At 48.8% G+C, this 25,540-nt stretch overlaps 1 protein-coding gene and 1 pseudogene across 2 annotated transcripts in view; both read right to left on the bottom strand.

The window, feature by feature from the left end:
* LOC123786487 (uncharacterized) overlaps positions 1-25,540 on the bottom strand; it is a 273,531-nt gene that overhangs the window by 73,886 nt on the left and 174,105 nt on the right. The gene's annotated exons all lie outside the window — the stretch shown is intronic.
* On the bottom strand, positions 1,743-2,694 carry LOC123786488 (small ribosomal subunit protein uS5 pseudogene; annotated as a pseudogene).

The raw sequence follows: 25,540 nt of genomic DNA on the forward strand, positions 1-25,540 counted from the left end.
CTGCTGCCAGAGGCTGGCTGGGCTCCCAGACCCTGCCTCCAGCACTAGGGGCTCCCTAGAGCTGCAGGGCTTCACTGGTCAGAGGCTGCTGAGCCCCACCCTTCCCCCCAGTGTGCAGAGCCCAGAGGGATGCTGTCTGTGGAGACCAAGACCTTGGCAAGCTTGAGAAGATCAGCCTTCTGGGACAGCCTCCCAGGCTAGCCAAGAGGTGGTGGAAGAAGGCTTCCACGGGAGGACCCCCCCCCCCCGCCCCACACACAAATTGGGACTCAAAGCCTCGTGCTGCCGCTGAATGGCTGCCTCAGTCTCTCGTCTGTAGGATAGGGATGATTATCTTCCACCCTTCACTGTGCTGTGAGGATGAAATGAAGCGACCCAGGGGAAGGGGTGTGCCATGTTACAGGAGCAGAGGTATTGGTCCCAGCTCGCAGGAGACACGAGGGGTTGGAAAGTGCCATGGCAGCATCTTGGAGACTATTCCAAGAGGCTACAGACTTGTCAACTGAAGCTCAGAAAGGGCCAAATGCCCACCAGGAAAAGGGGCCAAATGAGGTCACATACAACTGCATTTCCAGAAATGCCTTGCCAAGCCCCAGGTGTTCCCTGGGGGATGTTAGCTTGGCTAATGGGCAAGGCCCCCCCAGCCCCCCTCCTCCCCTGCAGGGAGGTTTCTGTTTGTGGCCCTTTATCACTCTCCATCCTGGGGAGTTTAAAGGGCTACTTTGTGCCTGCTGACTGCACAGTGCATGCTGGGCCCTAGGTGGTGGCTACTGAGGGACTTCTTTCTCTCAGAGCCTGGCTGGTGGTCATAAAGTCATTACGAAGGAATGAAGCTTTTACGTAGAAAGGAATAAAGAAATTCTGCGCCTGAGAAAGTGAGTCATCAGCATTAAATGTCTAGCTGAACCTTCTGGTAGCAAAGACACCTTTTTTTCCTATAGGGTCATTCTGCTGGCAGCCAGCATAGCATCACTTTTGCCACTTCTAGTGAAAATGCAGCTCTTCCCCGAACCAGCCCCTTGGGGGGACTGCCCTCCCCTTTGGTGATTTCTGCACAAGACAGACAACAGGATTCCAGAGGGTGGTCAGGTCCTCCTTACTGGAGAAGGGGAGGTGGGCCAGGCTACAAGGACCTCTGTTTTGAAGACCCTGTTTTCAACCCTGGGCTAAAGTGAGCAGTGGTCAAAAGCTATACCTTTGGCTCAGGCTCTTGTTTTGCTCTTACGCGCTGGGACCATAGGCTGGGACTCTCCCTTCAAGAAGGCCTGGGGCCTGACAAAGTATTTCTGGACATGGAGTTTTATGTGGCCTCATTTGGCCACTGCCATGGTGGGGGGAGGGGCATACAGCCATGGGGCAGGTAACAGATGATTAATAAACAAGTCCTAAATATGGACTCCCAGATTGGCTTGGCTTAAGGCCTTAGACATCCCTTGTCCTTCCTTATGTTATGGTGGGGAAACTGAGGCTTTAACAGAAGAAGTTTGCTGAGTGTCCCGGCACACTACGGTAGCCATGCTTTTCCCACACTGAACAGGGCTCCTTTCCTTGAGAGCTGAAGAGGGCTGTTCTCCAAACCAGGGTCTAATTCCCACACGAAACCCACTCTCAACAGAACTTCATAATCTATACAGTTTGAGTCTCTTATGCTATAGGTGCGCTGATCCTGGGCCCTGCGGGGATGGGGCATGCACGCGTGCACGTACACACACATGCACACACATATGCATCTACGCACGCACTTCTTTTTTTAACAAGCTTTAGTTCACTTTATTTTTCTTGTATAAAACTATGTGGTGGCCACAGCTGGAGCCTGGGTCCTCTGCACAGAGACTCTGGTGTGGGTCTTCACAAGATGGTCAGTGAATTCCTGATAGGGAGACTTGGTGAACACTGTCTCCTTCCAAAGGTCAGGGGTGAGATAACTGTAGGTCTTGGAGATGGCATCAAAAGTAGCCTTGGCAAAGTTCCCCAGGGTGGCAGTGCAGCCCCTGGCCGAGGTGTAGCAGTCGTCGATACCGGCCATCATCAGTAGCTTCTTGGGCACAGGGGCTGAGACGATGCCAGTGCCTCTGGGGGCAGGGATGAGCCGCACAAGCACAGAGCCACAACGGCCAGTCACCTTGCACGGGACAGTGTGGGGCTTGCCGATCTTGTTTCCCCAGTAGCCTTGCCGCACGGGGACGATGGAAAGCTTGGCCAAGATGATGGCCCCACGGATGGCAGTGGCTACCTCCTTGGAGCACTTGACACCCAGGCCAACATGTCCATTGTAATCTCCGATGGCAACAAATGCCTTGAACCTGGTCCGCTGGCCAGCACGGGTCTGCTTTTGCACAGGCATGATCTTCAAAACCTCATCCTTGAGGGATGCTCCCAGGAAGAAATCAATGATCTCAGATTCCTTGATGGGTAGGGAGAAGAGATAAATCTCCTCCAGGGACTTGATCTTCATGTCCTTGACTAGGCGGCCCAGCTAGGTGACGGGGATCCACTCCTTGTCCTCGGCCTTGCCTCCGCGAGCTCCGCGGCCTCGGCCCCGACCACGGCCGCTACTGCGGCCGCGGCCCCGGATGCCGCTGCCAAAGCCTCCGCGGAAGCCGCTGCGGCCTCCCATTCCAGGGTCCCCAGGCCCTCCGGGGCCTCCCGCAGCACTGGCGTCATCCGCCATTTGGTGTTCTCTCGGAGAAGAAGCTCTACGCACACACTTCTAAGCAGAATGCCTAACCCTGAACAGAACTCTGGATATTTCCAACCATCTGCCCGTTCCTCCTGTGGGGGTTATGAGGCCCACAGGGCTGCCTTTGGACTTTCCACAGCCATCTCCACGGACCGAAAACTAGACAGCTCCAGCATCTGGAGGCAGAATTTTCAACTCTCCTTCTAAGCGGAAGTCATTCTAATATAGCATTAGCTACATGGTCGGGAAAGAGGATGCAAGGGAACAGAAGGCCTGGCTCCTTTGTCAATAGTGACTCCGAGGTCTGCGCCTCAGAGCTTCTGGTCTGGCAACTAGACTGTTACTAACCTGACCCGTCAAAAGATCCTCCCAGGTGAGTGCATGACCTTTGGAAACATGGCTGTAGTGATAGACTGCGTCGGAGGTCTGGAAACCATCAAACCTCGCCATCCTGTTTCCCCTATTTTAACAACGGGCCTACTAAGGATCAGTTTGACACATGTTTTCTATGTCCAGAGATTGACAGCCTGAACTGAGTGCTCTTTCTCCAACAGAAACATGAAGGCTTCACCATACTGGCCCTTTGGTGCCTTCCTGACTAGTTAAGCCACGGCCCCTACTTAGAGTTTTTTTTTTTTCCTTTTAAAAATATTTTATTTACTTATTTGTGAGAGAGAGAGAGAGCACACAAGCAGGGGGAGACGCAGACAGAGGAAGCAGGCTCCCCACTGAGCAAGAAGCCCGATGTGGGTGGGACTCCATCCCAGGACCCCGGGACCATGACCTGAGCCGAAAGCAGACGCCTAACCGACTGAGCCACCCAGGCGTCCCTACTTGGAGATTTCTGCTTCCCTCTAAGTGCATGCACACCTGAGATGAGCACTCCAAGCATGCGGGACTTGTTCCCAGGGTCAAGTTGCTCTATTTGGTCAGCCCTTCCCGGGAATTGCATCCATAAAGCTGAGGGGGAGTCAGCTTGCCAGATCATGCTCTCGTTTCAAAGACCACCCAGGGCCCCGCCTCACACTTGAGAAAGCAGGTGCTTGGTGAAGACTGGGAGTGCCATGCGCAAAGGTCCCAGGAAACATCAGGTTGTTGGGCAAATCAGGGAGACTGTGCCCAGCAGGCAGAGGCCAGATTGTACCCCTCAGGCCCCCTAGCCTGGCAGGGATAGGAAAGTATTGGTGATGCAATTTGCCCTCACTCTAAATGCACCTGGAGTCGTGTTGTGGGGTCTGGTGATCCACTTGCCTTTAAGTGTTGGGAAAGATGGCTCTTGAGCTAGGCCTGGCAATTTCTTCTTTCTTAATTGCCAGTTCTACTACAGTCAGTGGATTCTAATCACATATGTACATCTGGAAAAGTAAGGGGATATGGGGGGAGAGGAAGCAAGAGCAAGAAACGCGTCATTCCCCTAGATGCCATTCAGGGCAGTGCCTGTAACTGACCTCAAGGTATGACTGAAGAAGCTGCCACTCAGCTGCCTAGCCACCGCCTGACCCAAGCCCCTGGGGCCTCCTCTGAATTGGCCTCCTCCCTGTTTGCCCCACTGCTTGGCTCAGAAAACGTGTGCACGTTTGGTGGGGTGGGGATGGGGTAGGGGGTAGGCACAGAAATCGGCTTTGGAGTAGGTTTCCCCTGGGTGACTTTGGGGCCCCTTGCTGGTTGACAGATGCTGGAGCCAGAAAGGCCTGTTTCTAATCACACATCCAGAGAGGAGAATTTCTTATCATGGGGGCGGCTTCAAGCAAAGACGGGACTGCCATGTGTCAGGAAATGGCTGCCAGAACCGGGAGGCCGAATCCCAGGGCCACTTTCCCTGGGATGCTGGGATCGCTCGGCTCCCAGGGCCAGAGCCAACCCTGTGGCCAATTGCCAGTTTGGGGCTCTGCAGCCCCCAGTATGAGGCTGGCTTTTCATGGATCTCTATAAGTCATCGTGGCCCAGGGCTGTCCTGCGGCTTCCCAGGGCTCTCTGCGCAGGTGTAGCTCTACCCGACCCAGTGCAGACACCTGGGCCGCAGGCCCTATCCCAGGCCCCTGGGCAAGGTGGTCCAGGCCTCCCTTGTGACATGTAAGAAGAACCCAACCAGGCTCCAAGGGACTCCATGAGCCTGGGGCAGCCTTGGGGTTCCCAGCCACAGAAGAAGCTCTGGACACCGCGGCCTTGCAGATGTCAGACTAGTCTGCAGGGATTTGCCAAGCTATGGGAGTGGGTTCCCTTGGCGTTCCACTCTTCTCTGTCCCGTCTCTCTGGTTGTGGCTTCCATTGCTCTCCCCACCGGGGCTATTGACTGCATGGTGGGAACCCACTTTCTTGCTTGCTTTCTCACCTTCTTTTCAGTTAACACATTTTGGCTTCAGTACTCTCTTCACAAAGCACTTCTGTCATTGGCAGCACGAGACACATTGCTTCTTCTCTTGCCAGCCTGTGCTACCAAGGGTTCCAGCTGTGCATCAGCAGCAAGCCTGAGCCAGATGTGAGATGCCTTTTTTCTCTGACATGCTCCTTCTTGGTCTTGAGTTCATGCACGGCTCGGGTAGGCTGGGGAATGCCCCCCCCCATGCCAAGATGTCCCATCTTAATCCCCAGAACTGTAAATAGGTTACCTTATATGGCGAAGGTAAATTTGCAGATGGGATTAAGTCAAGGATCTTAAAAGATAGAGATGATCCTGGATTACCTGGGTGGGCTGGGTGTGATCACAGGGGTCCCTAAGCGATGGAGGGGGAGGCAGAAGTGTCAGAGATGGACACGTGATAATGGGAGCCAAACTCACAGTGACGCTTTGCAGATGGAGGAAGGGGCCACATGCCAGTGGGTGCAGTGGCTTCCAGAAGCTGGAAAAGGCAAGGAAGCAATGCCTGCTAAGGCCTCCAGCAGGAGTACAATCCTGCCCACACCTTGACTTTAGCCTAGTGTGACTCATTTTGGACCTCTGACCCCTAAAACTGTAGGGTAATAAAGGTTCACGATTTTAAGCCACTGAATGTATGGTGATTTGTTACAGTAGCTGTAGGGAACTAACCCGCTGGCTAACAGTCTTTAAGCACCAATCAGACACACAACCACCAGTGGCCACTGTTTGAAGCAAGGTGCTATAGCAGACAGAGTCGGCAGGCAAGCCCCGGTTTGATCCCAGCTCCTCCACTTCCTGGGACTGGAGCCTCGGGTAAAGCCACTTCACTTCTCTGAGCCTGTTTCCTCATTTGAAAATGGCAAAATAAAAGCACAAGCCTGAGGTCCACGGCTTAGTTAATAGTCTTGTACTACCGTCGATCACCTGCACCAAGGTTATGTTGCTAACATTAGGGCACCTTCTCTACAATAATGTCCAATTTGAATATATTTATTTCCTTGAGTTAATTTTAAATTATTTTTTTAAAATTTAATCACTGCCCTTAAGGATATTGTCAGAACCACAGGTGAGTTCTTGACACGCCGTAGCTACTCAATGAACAAATAGTACCAGTTGCCACTAGAGCCTGCCATAGCCGTTAGATGACATGCTACCTTCAGAAACATTCCAGAGAAAGCCCCAAAGGCACACTTTCTTCACGGGTGATCTCACTGAATGCGCGAGAAGGAAACGATATAATACTGCTCAAGACCCTTGCCAGGTTTGGGTTGTATTGAAATAAATTAGTGTCAGACACAGCCCATGTGAAGAGAGATGGGTGCTCACGGGGCACCTTCTTCTGGGGGGGCCTTACTGGGAGTGGTCTGCATTCAGCAGCCTCTCGGGCAGCTTGAGACTCACTGGCCTAGCCCCTGGATACCAGGGGCTCCTAGGCCTGCAGAGTTTAGAAAGCACAGGTGTAAGGCAATCCTCCCCCCACGTGCTTTCAGTGCTGCATTTACGTCGTCCTAGAGATACTGCGGAACGTGAGGGGGAGCTCCAGGAGGAGGGCCCTGTCACCCCACCAAGCCTAAGCTCCAGGCACACTAACCACACTGTTCCCCGCTCTCCCAGTGACATTTGGCCCTCGCTGACCCCCCCACCCCATCTTTCCCAAACAAAGGCACATACGGCCTCTTCATCTGGCAAAATGTCACTCCTTCCAGCCACTCTCCTAAGTCACCTTCCTCAAGCTGAGTGAGCCAGCCCTCCTTGGGGCCTCCGGTCCCACCCTGTCACTTAGCATGGCAGACCACAGAGGGTGGGCTCCTCAAGGAGCAAGCCCAAGCCTTGACTCCCTGGCTCCTGAGCCAGGGACTAAGGGAGTGCTGAGCCCCGGCCACTGCAGAAGCCCAATTCAGGAGCTCTCTTCGGGGCCACCTTCCATTGGTTGCATTAACAGGTGAGGATCCAGATTTCTATGTACGACATGACTAACGCAGGGGCTTTTTATTGCAGATTACAAAAACAGCCCACGCGTGTGGACACCCCCTAGGGATGGATGATATCATGCTGGCCTCCGTGGAGTCCGCTGAATCTGGGGGAGAAGTCACGCTGTTAGTAGCTATTTTGACTATGTGGAGGGAGGAGTTCTTGGTGACTGGCGAGCCTGTATCTTCCCACCTTCCCAGGTCCCAGAGGCTGCAGGCTCCACTAGCAAAGGGCGAGCACCCAGTTACCTGCCATCCACTCCAGTCCTAGGGCCTCTGAGAGCGGTAGGGTGGCCTCTGCTTCCTAGGGGCCACGCCATGGCCATGCTGATACCGATGGGGCTCCCCATCCTTCTACTTTCAGAGCAGGAATGAAGCCCCTCAGGGGCCCTGTGAGCCGACTGCCGCTCAGGGACCTTCCCACAACACATCTCCCACCACTGCAAAAGTGAAGCAGCTGAAGACCCTCTCAGAGAGCCCTGCCAAATGCCGGCTCCAGCTCCACTGCAGAGTGGGGAGTCACACAGAGTGGGGTCCCTGCTTTGAAAGAAACTTCGTCGTGATGGGGGCGTGAGGCCGCTCTATTTCCCTCCTTCAAAGGGCTTAAACGCAAATGTTCTGCCACTTTCAGTAGACCTGGCCGGCTTGAACATATTTTCCCAGATAAATCAATCCCCGGCAGCCATCCCCCAAGATGAAAGGGAGGCACTGGACTAAACAATATTCATAGGAAAGACAGAAAGTGAGCTTGCTGCCCCCGGGCTGTTGGCAGCGTGCACAGGCAGTGGGACGAGGGAGCTTGTCCCTGAGGGGAAGCCCCGGCTCCCAGTGTGGCCAAGGGACGGCTCTGGTGCTAGATAACACTATTCCACCTCTCTGTGTGTCCACCCTGCTCACCTCCCACCTTTCCGGCTGCCTTGTGTCACCGAGGATGAAGCAGGGGACAAGCTCTGTGAGAAAACACTTGCGGCGTGACTCTCCCCATCCGCGGCTCATAACCACCGCTAAGGTTTGGATGGGACTTCATGTGGGGGTGGCGAGCCCCGACTCAGAGCCACGGACCTGACTTCCAGACTCAGCCCCTTGCCAATAGGCTGGGTGACCCCAGGCAGCCATTCTGCCTCTTCTGGCCTCCTCTTCCTCCTGGCCTAGCGGAGATGCAGCCCCTGGTCAGAACACCTTGTGGCCGCCCCCAAAAGAGCTGTCACCCAGGGCCCTGCTAGGTGGCCTCACTGGCCAGTATTCTGGCATGGCAGGCCTGGAAGGGCCCTCAGAGATCAGCTATTCCAATAGCCCCATTTTACAAAGAAGGCAACTGAGGCTCAAGGAAGGAAGGGATGGGCCTGAGGTGCCCCCAAACCAGAAAACTACTTCCTCCCATTTCTTTTTTAAATTAAGCATTTTATTTTATTTTTTATTTTTTTAAAGATTTTATTTATTTATTTGACAGAGATAGAGACAGCCAGCGAGAGAGGGAACACAAGCAGGGGGAGTGGGAGAGGAAGAAGCAGGCTCATAGCGGAGGAGCCTGATGGGGGGCTCGATTCCAGAACGCCGGGATCACGCCCTGAGCCAAAGGCAGACGCTTAACAACTGAGCCACCCAGGCGCCCCATAAATTAAGCATTTTATTTGAAGTAGAGTCACAAGCGGTTCTAAGAAATAATGCAGATCCATGTGTACCCTTTGCCCCCAGTAAGATAGATCTCATTTTTGCAAGGGAGTCTGAGATGGGGGGTGGGTGTGCCTGCGAGTATACAGCAGGAGGAAGCTAGGAAACTAGAAAAGGCTATTGTTCATTCAAAGCCAGATCTGATATGCTTTATTTCAAGCTGAAACTGCAAAAAGTGAATTCTGAGTAGCCCGTTTTGCCCATTTACGCAGCTCGTTCCTCCCAGGCCATCTCCCATTTCCCACGTACCTCCCAGGTCCTGTTCTCACTTCCTTCCATGTGAAGAATGGGAGGCACCCCAGATGGAAGCTTCTGGACAGGTCTGCATTGGTGCTGCAGGCAGCTGTTCCCCCCTCGGAACCAGAGAGGCCCACTTGGCTGAGAACGGCACTTTTCTCCCATACCCCCTCCCTACGGACACCAGTGATTTCCACTGCCTGTCATTTATCAAAAAGAACAGCTCTTAACTGTCAGACGTGGATAATCAAGCCTGATCTTTATTTTCTCTTAAATTCCTATGTGCCAGAGAGTAATTTGAGTTCATCTTGACAAATGACAGCACTTAAGAAACATTTCTGACAAAAAACAAACAAAAAAAAAAACCGGTATGGTCCTCTTTTGCTGGAGGTGAATAGGTGGAGCTCCTGTGCTAGCCTTTTGACTGTGTGTTTTTCTGGTTTTCAAAATCTATGGGCAGTTAGCTTCACCCAACTTTTGTATAATCACTGTCATAAGCCAGCTCCTAAAAGAGGCTCCAAATAGCGCACCTAATTTTGTTAAGTGCTCCTCAGGTAAAGCTTTTTCCTTCCCAGCTGCAGTAAAAGCTGAAAGTACACTCCAGGGTAAAACAAGAGAAGCAAGACGGCCAGACCACTGGAGTGGGTAGCAGCGGGGCGCCGTTACTTACATACACAGACAGCACCTGAGAGAGAAGAGAAACCCACACAGATGTGGGAGGTCAAGGCCCGTCCTGTGTGGGATGGCGGGGAGGAGGCAGAGAGGTATTTAGAGAAGGAGCCCAGCCATATTCATTCCTCCTGGCCTGAAGAGTCTAGGACAGTGCTGTCCAATGGAACTTTCTGTGGCAATGGAAATGTTCTCCATCTGTGTGATCTAATATGGTGTGTATAGCCATGTGTGCCTACGGAGTACTTGAAATAGGGCTGGTGCAATGGAGGAACTGGATGTTTAAATATACTTAGTTTCGATTTAAGGTAAAATGGCCACATGTAGCCAGTGGCCACCGCAGCAGGAGAGCGCAGGTCTGAAGTCCCTGCAAACCCAGAGCAAACCCCTTGACATCTTCCCGCCCCTTTCCCACTCCAGACCACCCTAGCCCCTGCAGAGGATGCTTCCTTTCTGAAAATGCTTTTAGGTTGCTTTTTCTTGCCAAGGATTTGGTCAAACCCTAAACACAGCTCGCTTTTCATAGACTGAGTGAAAGGTGCGGCTCAGCGCGGCCCAAGCATCTCTTTCTGGGCACTGGGAACCCATCGAGCGTGGTACACCCTTGCAACTAATGGTGGGCTGTGGTAGATGCTTGAGGTCCAGCCGCAGGGTTGGGGGTGTGTGGCCTCACTCTCGGATTCAGTCACCCGTACCCTTACTTACAATCCGTAGAACTTCTTCCAGTGTGGCTGGGGGTGCCTTGCTCATGACCTGGGAAAGGGGAAGTGTGTACAGAGTTGAGGGGAGTGGGGAGAAGAAGGGGAGAGGTTTTAGGCCCCCTGGTAACCCAGCCCTGGGTCCTGAGGAGGCTGAGAACTCCAATTGCCTTGGGCCAAGCTGAATGGAGATATCAGACAACAGGGTCACAGAGAAGTCCCCTGGAGCTCTGAAATCGCAGGAGCTCCTGCAGGTGACTTCTCTAGCAGGAATGACTGAGTGCGGGCGTGCAGCGCACAGAAGCTGTGAGATGACTCCCCACAAGAGCCTGGTGTCTACAGCCCAGACCACTGGCATCAAAGCAGACACCTCTACTCTCACTCAGGAAGGGAAGGGAGCTTGACCAAGGCAGGGCCTGCCTGTTTCCACCCCATGGCTTCCCAGACCCCAGGCCAGCCCAGGCAGACCCCTCACTCCTACCAGGGTGCCCGACTCTGGCCTGGACCATGCAAAGCCTGGGCTGGGTGCTGGGAGAATGCAGGAGGGAGAGAGACCAGGAATGCAGGCGTCTGAGGACTCTGACCCAGCACCATGGGTGGGAGGGTGGGCATGGAGGGGCAAGGTAGTTCCAGAGGAAGCACTGGAGGTGGACCCTAAGGAGTGGAAGGGAAACCGACTGGAAGGAAGAGGGAATCAGGAGTCAGCCAGATCTAAGCACGAACCCCAGCTTGGCCAGGTGTTAGTGGTGGGTGTGCCTATGTGGTTGGGCTGACATGGGGAACTGTCAAAGGCCCCTCCTCCACACCCAGCTATCCTCGGGCCTTACCACGAAGTAGAGTTTCACATAACCGTGAAAGAAAGGTAGGCTGCTTCAGACCTGGGAAGGGAAGGGCAATCCAGGCCAGGGCAGGGCAGAGAGAAGTAGAGGCTGCTATGAGGTGAGTCTCAGGTGGGCCAGAGGGAATAGATTCAGTTATGAGAGAAGAGGCCGGGCATGCAGGCCGCACACACACCACAGAGGCCTTTGGAAGTCGCATCTGGCTTGGCACTGAGCCTCCAGGACACGGGGGCCATGGAAAACTTTGAGCAGGGAGCAACATGGTCTGAGCTGTGCTGGAGCAGTACGGACAGTGGGAAATCAGGAAGAGGTCTGAATGGCTTACTCTGCCAGGCCACTTGGGGAGAAGCCCTGGGAATCCATAGCCCTGCAAAACTCCCAGGGAAGAGGAGCCAAGAGGAGTCTGCCTTTGTGGCAGGGTGGTCAGCTGAGGAGGATGCTGGCACAGCCGAGCCACCATTGGCAGAAAAGTGGCACCAGTGAGCTGCTGGTCCCCTGCATCCTGGACCTCCCGAATGCTGAGGAAAGTGCACAGTGGCTCCCACTGCTACTGCAGGCTCTCTCTTGTGAGATTCGGGGCCTAGCAAAGTCTCTGCAAGCACCCCAAGCCAAAGGGGACCACGGGCATCTGCCTCCTGCACCGGACTTGGTCCACAAGAGGCAAACTGAGTGCCCTCTGTAGTCCTATCTCTTGTGGGCACTCTTTAGAGAATCCCTCATAGGAGGAGAGAACTGCAAGGCCACATTTCTCGGAGGCACAGGGACAGGTGAAGGCAGAGGTGGGGATCCCAGCAGACTGGGCTCTGGCACTGGAAAGAGACACAAATGGACTGGTGGCAGGGGCCCCACATCAGGTGGTTGGGGGAACAAGAAGTAAGTTCAAGAATTGGGTCCCAGGCTTGGACTCTGCCTCCCTTCCTGCCCTATCTCCCATCAGAGGCCCTCCCTCTGCTACTGTTTAGCACCCAAACTTCTGCCTCCTGTGTTCCAACTGCCCAAGCGCAGGTTGCTGGTCTGCCTCAGGGCCTCAGGGCCTCAGGACTGGGAGCCCCATCTGACAACATGCCAAGTCCCGTGTGCAAGTGACTTAGGAGGCTTTGAGAACTTGGGCAGGTATGCAGGGAGCAGCCTGGGGGAGGGGCTGAAAAGACCTCAGTGTATGTGGCACAAAGGGCTCGGGGCCAAGAAGCCTGGTAGTCCTTGAGGCTCTAGAAGATACTGAGGATGAAACCGAAGGGACTTTAACTTCATCCCTTTCCTAAAAAGGGCAACTTTTTAGAAATTAGCACTCCTCTCAGGCACTCCCATTGGACAGCTAAAGACAGGTGCATCTGGGGAACTGTTTTCCTGTGCACACCCTATCTGGATGGAGGGTCTGCAGGCAAGCTTCCAAAGGCCTGGATCCTCAGTAGGCCTGGCATGATGCCTACATGGCATGAGCTCTTATTCTCTGGTAGCAAGGCATGGTTTTATGGGCTGGGAGAGTCAAGACTTTTGATAGGTCACTGGGGAATGGGCCTCACACACATCTAGAATGTTCTGGCTGGTGCCAAGCTATTTTGTAATTCTTGTCTCATAATCAAATCATGCAGCCAAAAATATAAGCACTGTGCCAACTTCTAACATGAGTATCACTTTACCCTGGTAACAAATATGATCACTTTAGAAGTACAATAAATAACACATTTGTGTACCTGCTTTTTGTATATTCCATAAGACACACACAGACTGAGAGCTTGTCAGAGAGGGAAGAGACCTAAGGGACTTTAAGGCCAACCTCTACACTTTTGGGATGGGGGAGCCAAGTCCTAGAATAAATGAAAATACAGGCGCTTCCTTTGAATTTGGATCATGCCTTATCATTTATAAAACCTTCACACCATCTCTTGAACTTTCCTGTGTGCTGTGAGAGGCAGGATATGCAGTGGATTAGAGCAGGTTAATCGGGAGTCAGACCCCATGATTTAGAAACTTACTCACTGTGTGAGCTGGGGCAAGTTCTTCAACTCTCTGAGCCTCAGTTCCCTCTTCTGCAAAATGGGGACAATAATAGAACCTATCTCTTCAGGCTGTTGTGAGCATTCAATGAAATAATACACATAATGTGTTTAGAACAATATCCGTCACACAATCCGGACCAAAAAAGTGTTGGCTATTATTTTTTTTAACTTATCAGTAGCCACAAGAACCTCCTGAAGTGAGAAGAAAAAGAAGCCCATTTGACAGAGAGTCTCTCATGGGAGGAGATAACAGCAAGGCTCCACTTCTCGGAGGCAAAGGGACAGGTGGAGGCCCCCTCTTTCCAGAAAGTTGAGGCTTGGGGAGATACAATGGTTTGCTTGATTTTCTATAGCTTGTCAGTGGTAGAGCCGGGAATCAACCCCACATCTTTACACTATGCCCAGAACCCTTTCTGTCAGACTGGCCACATCTTGTGAAGACCCCTCCTACTTGCTCACCATCTCATTTATAAATAAAGCCAAGGAAACACCTCTCTTTTTTCACCCCAGTTGCAGTAAGAAAAACACCATTAATATTCATATTTCTCTAAAGATCTGAAGTGGCTTCCAAAGCAAACACAGATTAAAGAGAGTGGTGGAACCTAATTTTTGAGTGTCAGGTCACAATCACGCAGAGAAGAGAGAGGTCATTTCAGTGAGCCCCTGGGTCAGACCACTGGCACCCAAATCTATTTGGCTCTGAACTTCCTGGCAGCCAGAGCACAGGAACGATGGGGTCAGATCCTGAACAGCACTGTCAGTAGGAAAGTTTCTGGATCAAGAAGTGACCAGGGATGGCAGAGGGTGGCAAGACAGTGCTATGTCATTCCTAAGCCTCACCCATGGCTGGGCTGCACAGGCAGAAGGAAGGGAAGCCCGTACCTGTCGAAAGTCTCCACCCTTAAGATGCCATGGTCATGCAGACCCAAGCCTGCCCAGGGGACACCTGTCCTGGAGATCTCAGAGGTGGCTGGGTCACACTGGCTGTCCCCATCAGAATACTTTTTAAGGTAGGCATGTGACAGGCCGGACCCAGCAGGGCTGCAGAGTTCAAGGAGCTGGAAAGTGTTCCTTCAGGAGCCGGTCAGGCCAGAGCAGCACAGAGAAGGGGGCTGTTGGCACCAGCAGGGAACAGAATGGAGTCAGTTCAAAGGATGGCAGGAGCTCTGTCCCGGTCCGAGCAGGCAGGTGTGCAGGGCTATAAAGCTCAGCAGTTGTCTGCCCCACCACACGTCCCTTCCCATCACTGGGGACAAGAAGACAATGAAGAGCTGGGAGAGTGGAGTGGCCCCAGTGGCTTGGAGATCAAAGACTCAGGTGCCCTTTAAAAGCACTGCTTCATCAAAACACACACATGCTGTTCTGGGTTGAATCATATCCCTCCCCAAACTCAGATGGTGACGTTCTTAACTCTAGTACCTCAGAGAGTGACTGTATTTGGAAACAGGGTTGTTGCAGATATAATTAGCTAAGTTAAGATGAAGTCATACTAGAGTAGGGTGGACCCCAACCCATTACGACGTGTCCTTATAAGAAGAGGAGAGACATACACACAGTGAGAATGCCATGTGAAAACGAAGGAACACAAAAAACTGCAAGTAAACCACCAGAAGCTGGGAGAGAAGCATGACACAGAATCTCCTCCTAGCCCTCAAGGAAACCAACCCTGCTGACCCCTTGATCTCAGACTCTGGCCTCCGGAACCGGACAGTATATGTCTGTTGTTGAAGCCCCCCAGTTCATGGTACTTTGTCATGGCAGGCCTTGGAAACAATACACATGTAAACACGTGCGCGCCCATGTGCACGCACACAGACACACACACACACACACACACACACACACACACACACACACACCACACAACCTCCCTATAGGTACAGATTGCCTTTTCTAGCCTTGTAATACAGAGGAAGAAGCAGGACACATCAGGGGTTGAGCACGTGCAAAATATTAGCTGGGTTTAAATCAACTTCCCATTAAAAAAAATCAACTTCCCATTCATATTTTACATTGATGCAGATGTATAATAAAAACAAACGTCTACCTTTCTATAAATGCTCTGTAGACTCAAAGGCGCCCTCATATTCACGATATCGCTTGAGTCCCCGTCACCACAGGGTGGCGGGTACTGCTGTCTTGAGCTTGCAGGGGAAGAAAGGCCAACCTGAAGAGGTGGGAGGCTACAGGACTAGGAAGCAAGGGACAGAGTACAGTCTCCTCTCTGCCAGCCCCACATGGGAGTATTCCTGTGCTCTGGTGTGGGGGCAGGGCCGGGAGAGGGCAGGCCTCGTTGTTTTAAGAAAAATCCACTTGACTTCTTAGTTCTTCTCCCTTAGCGTCTTCCCAGACAGCTTGATGGCATTCTGCCTACTTCAGTTCTGATTATCTTTGCCACCTTGGCTCATTATGACTGCATCTTCCTTTCCACTGGTTCCAAATGCCTTCCTAACTTCATCCTGGGACAATCTTCTCTCCTACTGGGGCAGCACTTGACAGGAATCAAAGCCCTTTCATGTTCTTTTTCTCATTTTCGACTCACCGAGCTCTGAGGAGGCAGGCAGGGCACGTGCTGTTTCTCCTTACCCTTGCGGCAAAGAAAGGGGAGAGTGGTTTCCCATCATTACTGAAGTAGTTCAGGCTCAAATTCCAGTCTTCAAGTTCAGTGTTATTTTTATAACAATGAGTTTTGATTATTGAGCACCTACTATGAGCCAGGCACTGTGCTACATGCTTGGTGGACATTCTCATTGAACACTTCCATCTTCCAGATGAGGAGATAAGACTGAGATAAGAGAGGCAACATGCCCAAAGTCAGAAGGCGAGTACATGGTGAAGCCAGGATGTAACTGTAGGTCTAGTTACTCTATAGCCTGGTCGGACACCATTGCCCAATGCTATTTCCTCTGGGTCACCTCCAGGGATGAAGACTTTAACAAGTGGCCAGGCTGACAACTTTGTTCCCAGCCCCACAGTAGATACTTGTAATGATTGGCCCCAAATGCCCACTACCCAGCTGGTAGGTCAGAAATCCATGCAGGAAGTCCCCTGGCTCAGGGCCCAGCTCCTGAGGACTATTTAGAGACAGTCTCGGTCCTTCCTTGTAACTCCTGAAACCTGAGGGCCAGCTCTCTTGGGGCCTGGTGAACAGCAAATACCTGAGAATGCTCCAGTGACACCTTCCCTCTTGCCCACAGCTGGCCTGGGGCCCAGCTAACATAAACCATTGCCCTGTGCAGGTGACAGGAACCCTCACAAGTGAGTCATCCTTAGGACTTTCCTGGGCTTAACACAAAAGGGTCCATTGAACCAGCAGTCATTTTAGCCTGGGACACCTCTCTCTGCTGAGAGGGGCCAACAGAGTTGGTAACTAGGGCTGGTGGGATTGGGTAGGGATGGCACTCAGTAGCCCTACCTGCTGAAGTTGTTGGCACAGCTCACCCACCTGTGATGTAAGAGCTTAGCCTTAAAGAATGGTCCATGGGGAAGAGAAAAATCTTCCTAGAGGAAAAGAAACCATTTTCTCTAAGAACTGTAAGCTCTGGAGATTTGCAAGGGAACAGCACAGATGCTAAACTAACATGCTGGGGAAGAAGGCAGGTGCCAGGCTAAATAAAGAAATGTGAGTACATACACAGAGAACACGCTCCTTTATTTCCACAGGGAGGCACAAATGTATATTAATGAGGATTTTGAACACCAAGAAATCAAATAATGACATAAACATCACAGTAAACACCAAAGCCCCAGAGTTGGCTGCAGTCGTTTACTATGGAAGGGGCAGCGGACTTCAACTGGCCCCTGCTCTGCACCCCTCCAAAGTTTCAAAAAAGACAACTGCTCTGTTTATAGAATTAGACCTTGATGCTCTGTAAGTAAGAGAAGCTCTTGGCTTTGACCCTTGATACTGTAGAAAAGCCCTAGGAAAGCACTGCATGGGCCAAAGGCACAACAGCAAAGGTGTGGGCTGGGATTAATGTTCTGGGCAAGGAACTCTGTATTAAGTCTTGAGGCAAGCTGACTTCCTAATCCCAAGGGGAGCACATACCTTCGGGTGTGGTAGGAAATGTGGTAGAGAAAAGGAACCTAGCAAGGTCAGCCTCCTCACATGAGCCACGCACACAAGAGAAAGGATCCTTAGTGCACGACCTGGGAGAGTGTGAGTGTGAGTGGCCAGATTAGAACAGATAGCCAATTGTATCAATGCCATGCAATCCTGATTTGGGCTCGTGGTGGATATCTATCTCTTTCTGGCTACCCAGCATCTTAACTTCCCTTCCTGGGGGGTTTGAGGAAGCTGAAACTACCAGTTACTTTGCTAGCTTCCTTTGGAAGATGGGGTACAGTATAGCAATTAGATTTTTAGTCCATGTTAATGAAGACAAGCAGGGCCAGCAGAGAATCTGCCACAGCATCCCATTTTCTGGAGCAATTATACCTGTGGTGCCAGAGGCCATCAGTGATGATGTTAGTGGACAAACTACAAGGTCTGCTACTCAGTGGTGCTAACAGAGGTGCCAGGCTGGTTCTGTACCATGATTTTGTCTGTGGATTTGACCATATGGCCAACAGGCCTGATTCTCTAATCCTCTCAGCAATTCTGTGAACTACCCAACATCCTTCCTATAAATTCCTTTATCTAAAGGCTCCAAATGTCACATTCATCCTTCTGATTCTGTGTCCTTTCAGATCTTGCCCCCATGATCCTTACTATCTTATTAGACCTTTAATATTTTAGAGGAGCTATTCTTTAATGTTTTAACTAGAAGTTTTATTTCTCTTTAGCGGGAAGGCTAATCCTCCATTATCAAAAATGGAAGTCTCAACTTTTCAACTATGATTTCCCCAACAGGGGCATGTAGCCATGAGCCAGGGATTTACCTAGCCTCTAGTATAGTTCTTACCAATTTCTTTTTCATTGTCCATTTATCATTGTAATGGGAATTTTTTGAGTAAATGATTAGGGTCCAATTTATCTCTATATCCTCAGCACTTAATGCAGTGCCTGGCTCACAACAAATACTTAGGAAATACTGTTAGAATGAGTGGAGTATTTAGGCTGTGGTTCTTAGGAAAGAGGAGATTTGCATTGGACCGCAAAGGATGGTTGGGCTGTAGAGAGAATAACGAAGGATATATTCCAGGTTCTCAACAAAGACTTAATTGGTCCTTTATCATTCAGAGTTCTTAGTTGTAAGCAATAGATACTAGCTCTAGATGATTTTCTGAAGAAAGAATTAGGTAACTGGAATGTAAGTTAGGAGGAAAAAAATAAGCACAGAGAAACAACTGAACAGAAAGGGACACAGAGGATAGAATGAAAAGATCTAACGTATGTGTAATTTGCATCCAAGGAGGAAACAGGAAAGGAAAGAAAAAATGTGAGCAGAGGAAATATTTGAAGAGCTAGTGGCTAAGGACATTCCAAAACGGATAAAAGGCATCAAACTGCAGATTCAAGAGGCCCACAAACCTCAACAAAGATGAATTCAGAGAAAACCACAGAGGTACATCACAGTAAGACTGCTGAAATAAAAGACAAAGAGAAAATATCAACACAGCCAGAATTAAATCATATGATGTTTGAGGTTTACTTTGGAATGATGCAATAGTACTGGAAGAAGTTGGTAGGATTAGATGAAAAAATGGGGAACTTCCACTTCCAGAAGTAATGGAATAACTGGTACCAGAGTAGCCTTCCCATAGTAAATAACCATAAAACTGGACAAAAGATATGAGACAACTGCTTTCAGGTATTGGAAATTAGACATTAGACTTTAGGCAACAGACAGCTTAAGACTTCAGTCACTGAGAGCAAGGGATGAGATCCAGAATTGTTCTGGTTCTCTGTGTGGGGAAAATTTCCCAACTTCAGGCAAGCAAGCTGGAATCCAAACAGAGAATGGTGGTTCTACTGAGGTTAGAAGGCAGAGATCAGAGTTGGGGAAGGATAAAATGGTTGTGATCTTTGGGATAGGGTACTGGTGAGGAGAGAGCTACAAGTTGGAAGAAGCACAAAAAGTCCATGTATTAGTTTGCTAGAACTGTCATAATAATCCACCACAAACTGGGTGGCTTAAAAAATGTATTGTTTCCTAGTTCTGGAGACTGGAAGTCCAAAGTTGAGGGGTTGGCAGGTTTCTTCTGAGGGCTGCAAGGGAAGGATCTGGTCCAGCCCTCTCTCCTTGGTTTGTGGATGGCTCTCTTCCTGTATCTCTTCAAGTCGCCTTCCATCTACAGGTATCTCTGTATCCAAATTTCCTCTTCATGTAAGGACACCAGTCATATTGGATTAGGGCTCACCTTAATGACCTCACTTTAATTTGATTACTTCTATAAAGACCCTATCTCCAAATAAGGTCACACTCTGACATCCTGGGGGTTAAGACTTCAACTTACAAATTTGGAGGAAACAGTTCGACAGATAAGAGTCCATGTGGGGTATCCTGAAAGTCTTTGACTAAGTATAGGCTATCAATAGGCAGGGTAAGATACCATCTATAATGTCAAGTATATAATAAAAAGTTACTCAACATACAAGGAACCATGAAACTGTGAAATAAGCAGTCAATTGAAATCAACCCAGAGATGGTCAAGATGTTGGATTTACCAAAGACTTTAAAGCAACTATGAAAAAATATATTCTAAGAATAAAAGGCAAATGTAGCATTGATGAGTAAATAGACAGGAAATCTAAGCAGAAAAGTGGAAACTACCCAAAGAATCAAGTGAAACTCTAGAACTAAAAAGAACAAAAACAAATGAATAATTCACTGGATGGGCTTAATAGTAGTTTGAAAAAGGCTGAAGACAGACTTAGTAACTTTGAAGACAAATTAACAGAATTTATCCAATGTGAAGAACAGAGAGAAAAAAAATGAACAGAACCTCAGGGACCTGTGGGACATCAAACAGTATAATATGCATGGAATTATAGCCTCAGACAGAGAAGAGAGTAAGAATGAGGAAGAAATAACATGTTAAAAAGTAATGGCCACAATTTTCCTAAAGTTTGATGAAAATTATGACTTACAGGACCAAGGGGTTCAGTGAACTTCAAGCAGAATAAATACAAAGAAAACCATGCCTAACCACATCGTAGTCAGACCATTGAAAACCAAAGATAAGAGAAAATCTCAAAAGAAGTCAGAAGAAAAAATATACATTACATACAAGGGAACCATGATACAAATAGTGTTGGAGCAATTGGATATACATAGCCATCCCTGCCTCCCCAATCCCAAATTACCACATGGATCCCTCACATTGCTCTATTATAGCTACATACACTTCCTTCCTTCCCCCACTCCTCCTTAACCCTAGTAATGACCAATTTGTTTTCCATTTCTATAATTTTGTCATTTCAAGAATGTTATATACATTGAATCATACATATTAAAAAAAGGCCATTCATTAATGAGATTGGCAGTTTCACTTAGCATAATTTATTCAGGCTGTTGCATGCTTTGGTAATTCTTTCCTATTTTTTTAAAAGATTATTTATTTTAGAGAGAGAGTGGAGGGAGGAGCAGGGGGAGAGGGAGAGAAAGAATCTGGAGCAGATTCCCTACTGCGTGTAGAGCCCGACATGGGGCTTGATCTCATGACCTTGAGATCATGACCTGAGCCAAAATCAAGAGTTGGACACTCAACCAACTGAGGCACTCAGGTGCCCTGATAACTCTTTCCTTCTATTGCTAAATAGTATTTCATGGTATGGATATATCCCAGTTTGTTTAACCATTCATTTGTTGAAGGATATATGGGTCATTCCCAGTTTGGGGATATTATGAATAAAACTGCTATAACTTTCATGTACAGGTTTTATATGGACATAAGTTTTTATTTCTCTAGGATAAATGCCAAGAGTGCAATTGCTAGAGTTAAGATGGCGGAGGAGTAGGAGACACCGTTTTCAGCCGATCCCCCGAGTCGAGCTGGATAGGTACCAGACCAGCCTAAACAACCACAGAACCAGCCTGAGACGCAGGAAGACGCATCTGGATCTCTACAAATGAACATCTCCAGTGCTGAGTATTGAGGTACGAAGCGGGGAGCCATGAAACTGTGCACAGATATCGGAAGATAAACGGAAGGGGGAGGGAGCCGCCGCGTTCGGGCGCCGGGAAGCGGTAGCCACTTGCACGGGAGAGCGGGCGGGGCTCGCGGACGGCACCCGCAAAACAGCAGACTGAGACCGTGAGCCGGGTGCGCGCACCACCAGGCATCTCGCGGAATACCGGAATCCCGGTGCGCTCACTGGATCTAGACTGAGACCGGGAGATCCGGGAGCGGGAGCGGGCGCGGGGCGGCTGGCGGCTGGCGGCATTAGAAACACAAAGGACAGAGACGCGCCGGCCCTGGAAGTGAGGGCTGGGACGCCGGTTGTGGGGCGCACATCCCGGGACGCTGCAGGGTTGAGCAGCACCAACAGAAACAGAGTTAAAGTGGCCAGAACATTAGTAGAGAACGGGCCGCAATCCCTCTGTTCTGTGACAGAGGCTGAAATTTGGCCGCTGCTGCTCTGACTCTCAGAAGAGGCACAGCAAACCGCCAGGGAAAGCCGCCAGAGAACAAAAGCCTGGAAATACCGGCTCAGGGAGTGCCCATCCCCATCCCCCCTCGCAGGGGATGCGGAGACTCTACCCAAACAGGGTTGCCTGAGTATCGGCGCGGCAGGCCCCTCCCCCAAAAGGCAGGCTGAAAAATCAAGAAGCCCACAACCCGAGGCGCCTGGGTGGTGCAGTCATTGAGCGCCTGCCTTCGGCTTAGGGCGTGATCCCGGCGTTCTGGAAAGGAGTCCCTCATCGGGCTCCTCCGCTGGGAGCCTGCTTCTTCCTCTCCCACTCCCCTGCTTCTGTTCCCTCTCTCGCTGGTTGGCTGCCACATAAATAAATAAATAAAATCTTTAAAGAAGAAGCCCACATCCCTAAGATCCCTATAAAACAAGGGGCACGGCCTGGGACCCAGTCAATAATTTGGGCTCTGGACAACCCCGCAACTTCTCCTCATCAGAATGACAAGAAGGAGAAGCCCCCCCCCCCAGCAAAGAAAAGACAGTGAGTCTGTGGCCTCTGCCACAGAAATAATGGATATGGATGTAACCAAAGTATCAGAAATGGAATTCAGAGTAACGATGGTCAAAATGATGAGTAGAATTGAAAAAACTATTAACGAAAAGGTTACTGAGAATATAGAATCCCTAAGGACAGAAATGAGAGCGAATCTGACAGAAATTGAAAATTCTATGAGCCAAATGCAGGCAAAACTAGAGGCTCTGACGGCCAGGGTCGCAGAAGCAGAGGAACGGGTTAGTGAATTGGAGGATGGGTTAATAGAGGAAAAAATGAAAATAGAAGATGGTCTTAAAAAAATCCATGCCCACGAATGTAGGTTACGGGAGATTACTGACTCAATGAAACGATCCAATGTTAGAATCATCGGCATCCCCGAGGGGGTGGAGAAAAACAGAGGTCTAGAAGAGATATTTGAACAAATTGTAGCTGAAAACTTCCCTAATCTAGCAAGGGAAACAAACATTCGTGTCCAAGAGGCAGAGAGGACCCCTCCCAAGCTCAACCATGATAGACCTACGCCACGTCACGTCATAGTGCAATTCTCAAATATTAGATGCAAGGATACAGTATTGAAAGCGGCCAGGGCAAAGAAATTTCTCACGTACCAAGGCAAAAGCATCAGAATTACGTCAGACCTGTCTACACAGACCTGGAATGAGAGAAAGGGTTGGGGGAGCATATTTAAAGCTCTTTCAGAGAAAAACATGCAGCCAAGGATCCTTTATCCAGCAAGGCTGTCATTCAGAATTGATGGAGAAATAAAGACATTTCAGAATCGCCAGTCACTAACCAATTTTGTAACCACGAAAACAGCCCTACAGGAGATATTACGGGGGGTTCTATAAAAGTAAAAAGGCCCCAAGAGTGATACAGAACAGAAAGTCACAGCCAATACAAACAAAGACTTTACTGGCAACATGGCAACATTAAAATCATATCTCTCAGTAATCAGTCTTAATGTAAATGGTTTGAACCATCCCATAAAGTGCCACAGGGTTGCAGATTGGATAAAAAGAAATGACCCATCCATTTGCTGTCTACAAGAGACTCATTTCAAACCCAAAGATGCATTCAGACTGAGAGTAAGGGGATGGAGTACCATCTTTCACGCAAATGGACCTCAAAAGAAAGCTGGGGTAGCAATTCTCATATCAGATAAATTGGATTTTAAACTACAGACTATAGTTAGAGACGCAGAAGGGCACTATATTATTCTTAAGGGAAGTATTCAACAAGTGGATATGACAATTATAAATATATATGCCCCCAACAGGGGAGCAGCAAGATACACAAGCCAACTCTTAACCAGAATAAAGAGACACATAGATAAAAATACATTAATAGTAGGGGACCTCAACACTCCACTATCAGAAATAGACAGAACCCCCTGGCAAAAACTAAGCAAAGAATCAAAGGCTTTGAATGCCATACTCGACGAGTTGGACCTCATAGATATATATAGAACACTACACCCCAGAACCAAAGAATACTCATTCTATTCTAATGCCCATGGAACATTCTCAAGAATAGACCATGTTCTGGGACACAAAACAGGTCTCAACCGATACCAAAAGATTGAAATTATCCCCTGCATATTCTCAGACCACAACGCTCTGAAATTGGAACTCAACCACAAGGAAAAATTTGGAAGAAACTCAAACACTTGGAGACTAAGAACCATCCTGCTCAGGAATGACTCGATAAACCAGGAAATCAAAAATCAAATTAAACAATTTATGGAGACCAATGAGAATGAAAATACAACAGTCCAAAACCTATGGGATACTGCAAAGGCAGTCCTAAGGGGGAAATACATAGCCATCCAAGCCTCACTCAAAAGAATAGAAAAATCTAAAATGCAATTTTTATATTCTCACCTCAAGAAGCTGGAACAGCAACAGAGGGACAGGCCTAATCCACGCACGAGGAAGCAGTTGACCAAAATTAGAGCTGAAATCAATCAAGCAGAAACCAGAAGTACAGTAGAGCAGATCAACAGGACTAGAAGCTGGTTCTTGGAGAGAATCAATAAAATTGACAGACCACTGGCAAGACTTATCCAAAAGAAAAGAGAAAGGACCCAGATTATTAAAATTATGAATGAAAAAGGAGAGGTCACGACGAACACCATTGAAATTGGAAGGATTATTAGAAATTTTTATCAACAGCTATATGCCAATAAACTAAGCAATCTGGAAGAGATGGAATCCTTCCTGGAAACCTATAAACTACCAAGATTGAAACCGGAAGAAATTGATTCCTTAAACAGGCCAATTAATTATGAAGAGATTGAGTCAGTGATAAACAACCTTCCAAATAACAAAACTCCAGGCCCGGACGGTTTTCCTGGGGAATTCTACCAAACATTCAAAGAAGAAATAATACCTATTCTCCTAAAGCTATTTCAAAAAATAGAAACAGAAGGAAAGCTACCAAACTCATTCTATGAGGCCAATATTACCTTGATCCCCAAACCAGGCAAAGACCCCATCAAAAAGGAGAATTACAGACCGATTTCCCTAATGAATATGGATGCCAAAATCCTCAACAAGATACTTGCTAATAGAATCCAACAGTACATTAAAAGGATTATCCATCACGATCAAGTGGGATTCATACCTGGGATGCAGGCGTGGTTCAATATTCGCAAATCAATCAGCGTGATACATCATATCAACAAGAAAAGACTCAGGAACCATATGATCCTCTCAATCGATGCCGAAAAAGCATTTGACAAAATACAGCATCCTTTCCTGATTAAAACCCTTCAGAGTGTAGGAATAGAAGGTACATTTCTCAATCTCATAAAAGCCATCTATGAAAAGCCTACTGCAAATATTATTCTCAATGGGGAAAAGCTGGAAGCCTTTCCCTTAAGATCAAGAACTCGACAAGGATGCCCACTCTCGCCACTATTATTCAACATAGTACTAGAAGTCCTTGCAACAGCAATCAGACGACAAAAAGGGATGAAAGGTATTCAAATCGGCAAAGAAGAAGTCAAAATGTCTCTCTTTGCAGATGACATGATACTCTATATGGAAAACCCAAAAGAAGCCACTCCCAAACTATTAGAAGTTATAGAGCAATTCAGTAACGTGGCAGGATACAAAATCAATGCTCAGAAATCAGTTGCATTTCTATACACGAATAACGAGACCGAAGAAAGAGAAATTAGGGAATCCATCCCATTTACAATAGCACCAAAAACCATACGTTACCTTGGAATTAACTTAACCAGAGACGTAAAGGACCTATATTCTAGAAACTATAAATCACTCTTGAAAGACATTGAGGAAGACATAAAAAGATGGAAAGATATTCCATGCTCATGGATCGG

The sequence above is a fragment of the Ursus americanus genome, chromosome X (assembly GCF_024610735.1).
Source record: "Ursus americanus isolate L20-20 chromosome X, mUrsAme1.1.p, whole genome shotgun sequence".
In the NCBI taxonomy this organism is placed as follows: Eukaryota; Metazoa; Chordata; class Mammalia; order Carnivora; family Ursidae; genus Ursus; species Ursus americanus.